We start from the raw sequence: 3,706 nt of genomic DNA on the forward strand, positions 1-3,706 counted from the left end.
CGGGCTGGAGAACCTAGTGTGAGAGCATGGCTACAGAACCTGGCTGGAGAACCTGGAGAACCTGGCTGGAGAACCTAGCAAGAGAACATGGACACAGTACTTGGCTGGAGGTTGTGGCTAGAGATCCTGGCAAGGCTGCTGATCAACTGAACGCTGTCTCCATGTCATTCCTTCTTCGCCGACTCCGTCCACACCTTTGGTGACCCCTGGACCTGCTGGGGTTGGACCCCGGCAGTTTACCTTCTATAATTGAAACTTGTTGCCATCACTGGCGGTCTATACTCTGAGGCCCGCTGCTGCTGGCTGAAAGCAGGTATCTGGGGTTTGTTTAGTTTCTATAATTGCAACATTGTTGTTTCTGGAGCTCAGAGCTGGGCCGAGGCAGGTGGGGAACCTTGGCTTCCTCCATCACTGGAGCAAGCAAGCCTCCTGCTCGCTTCAGCTGCGTGGCTGCTGGCCGCCATCTTTGTTGGCAGTTAATTTGCATATCCTGCTGATTAGCCAATGGGAAGTGTAGCGGAGGTATGGTTAATTACCATGTTTGTCTATTATTAGATAGGATAGATGTTTTCTATTTAACTGAGCCTCCTATCCAGGCAGGTCCTTTGTAAGACTGTCCTCAAATGAGAAATGTAAATAAAAGTGCTCCTCTCTGATTTGTCACTACAGAAAATGATAATCTTTCTCTCAACTCAAGAGTACCTTTTTTAAAGAAGGCTTCTTTACTACACCATTCTCTCTGTTTTTGTGTGTTAAAAGTAGGCAAAAGTAGGTTTACATTTGATACAAATAAGTAATACAATAAGTAATAAATATTGATACAAAAATAAACTGCGTTTCACATGCTCACAACTGTAAACCTCCTTTTGACCACCCCTGTTTTTAAGACTTTGTGCTTAATAGGTTTTTAAATATAGTTCGACTTAGTATCGTCAAGAGAAAAACTACATTTTGTTTCCACCTTACATTCACGACATGATTTCTACAGATAAATAATTTGCAATACAGTTTCTACTACTAAGACAGTGTTTTACACATCTGTTTTATGTTTCATTAATGGTACAACAAATGAAACCATCAACCATAGTGCTTATCTATATTAATTCAACGTATAAGGAAAATGTGTAATGACTCTTGACAGCAAGGCTGGTTACTGTGTCTGGGAAGTCTGTAGGTTTACTTAAGGATCTGCAAAGGCTGCCAAAGCACAAATCACCATACTAGCACATGGTCTAATCCACAGTGGGGCAGTTTAGAAACCATTAAGTGCTAATTTAACTTAATCTCCACTACCCAACTGATAGCCAATAAGTCAATTGAATGGGAAGTACCAGTTAGAGAAAGGTAAAGAAAGTGGCTGGTGGGCTTCCCAAACTTCTTTAAAAGGAGGCAATCTTGAGTTGGGCCAATGAGACTGTTGTTTTCTGTAGTGATGAATATAGGGGAGCATTTAATTGACAGCTCTCCTATTAGGACAATATTACAAAAAGACCAAGATGGATGATGAGTTCAGTTGACCTGGGTTGTGAAAAAAAAAAAAAAAGCCAGGGGGTGAACAAGCATTGAATTCTGAATTTAGTGTAAGCTTGCCCCACTGACCTTCCTATCCTTCAGAGCAATAATGCCCCTGAGGAGCTTTGCAGGTCTCTTCCTTTGCATCCATGTTCCAATAACAATAATGTGGTTGTAGTAGAAGGTTCCAATCCTTCATTTGGTTTCCCTTCTAACCAAAACCTGATCTTGATGAGGAGTTGGCTAAAGTTATGGAGTGATCTGTTTTGGGCTTAAAGGATATACCGTAGTTCTGCAGCAAATATCTCAAGCCCACCCACTTCATTGGTTCCTTTTCCTTCAGTTCCCTTGAATAGTGCCTTTCATGACTCTCACTGTTAATCTCTAACATCCGGTGGCATTTGCCACCCACAGACATCCTGCACACTCTTTTATCTTAAGCAGTTTATAAGGTCCTTTTGTGATTGGGTTATGAAAAAAAGTCAGAATTGGGATTTTTGCCTTTACTATATAGTATATTCATGAGGGAGTTAGAGGGGGCCATATGGGGATTTAAGCAGTAACCCTGGCAGTAAGCTATGAGAACCCTGCCCTAGATGTGGTTTAAATGTTGGCTTGCCAGAGCCAGGCGTTATGATATACTAAGGAGCACAAAACAGGTTCATCAACTCTAACCTAGCCCAGGAGGTGTGAATGGGCAATGTTTCAGTGGAATCAAAGAAAAAAAATGATAGTTGGAGAAATAATAAGGTTAAATAGTGGATGAGTGTCCAAAAACAAAGGGAAGCGTGGAAACAGCATGGGAGAAGAAGGGAGTCTGGAATCTAAAGTTTAGTCAAGAAATGGCGAGCACTGAGCCTAGAGGAATGCAGGGGCAGGCTCATACAGGGCCTTGGGTGCCATGGTGAGGAGGCTGTACCTCCTTCAGTAGGTGATAGAGTACTGACTGACTTATGCATGGGAGTGAGAGGGATGATGCTGGTTCTGCTATGTGGAGGATGGATCTGGAGGAACAACAATTCAATAGTCTCGCTAGGGAAGGCCTATTCAATAGTCTAGCTAGGGCAGTGGGAGTGGGATAGAGAGAGGAAAGAGAACCATGAATCATTTAAAAGGGCTGGGATTCCCAATAGGCCAGGAGGACAGGTACTTGGGGTAGGCAGAGGACATGGGCCTTCCCTTTTATAACAGGTCACTGAGAGGCCAGAATTGAGATTCAGGGCCTGGGTCATTCCAGAAACAAAGATCTGGAACTCGTGCAGAAGACCCGCCCCACCCAAGCAGCACTGTCTCTGCCTGCTGCTGCCCCGAGTTGGTGTGGAATTGAGAAGAGCTGGTGGTCTGGCAGGTGGTAAGGTCAGCAGGTCTGGCAGTGGAAAGTGAGGGAGGTCAGTGGCAAGAGAATCGAGTAATGCGGCTGCAGATATTCTGTCACTTCTATGTCCCCATTGCTCTGGGAGAGAACCTTACAAAATAGTCCCTGTGCACTGCCCCTCCTCAACCTCTTCTAACCGAAGGACACAGGTCAGGGTTCACACACCCTAATATCCCGCCAAGGACATCTTGTGCAAAGCGGGGTAGAGATTTCACATTGTACACCAGCAGGCAGTCCAAACCTGACTTTTTCAGAGACAAAAAGGACTGGACCACTGTTCCCCCCAAATCTCTGGGGATTGTTCTTTTTCTCCATTCATTAAACATTCATCGCACCTATGATCTGTTCAGCACTGTCCCAACAGCATTACAGAGTGGGGAGCAGGGAAGCCACAACACTTGGCTGTGGACCTTGTAGTAATGGAAATTTCAGTCTAATGGCAGTGTGCATGGAAATCAGCAAGAAATGCATGTTCAGCCCTACCCAGTTTGGCTCGGTGGATAGAGCATCGACCTGCAGACTGAAGGATCCCAGGTTCAATTCTGATCAAGGGCATGCACCTTGGTTGCGGGCACATCCCCAGTGGGGAGTGTGCAGGAGGCAGCTGATTGATGTTTCTCTCTGATCGATGTTTCTAACTCTCTATCTCTGTCCCTTCCTCTCTGTAAAAAAATCAATAAAATATATATTTTTAAAAAAGAAATGCATGTTCAGGGTCACCTGAGAGACAGTGTTATAAGACAGTCTAAGGTGGGAGCACTGCCTGCTGAGGGCACTGAAAAAGGTCCAGGGGAGAAAGGGGCACTGAACTGGGCCTTG

The sequence above is a fragment of the Myotis davidii genome, unplaced genomic scaffold (genome assembly GCF_000327345.1).
Source record: "Myotis davidii unplaced genomic scaffold, ASM32734v1 scaffold1025, whole genome shotgun sequence".
In the NCBI taxonomy this organism is placed as follows: Eukaryota; Metazoa; Chordata; class Mammalia; order Chiroptera; family Vespertilionidae; genus Myotis; species Myotis davidii.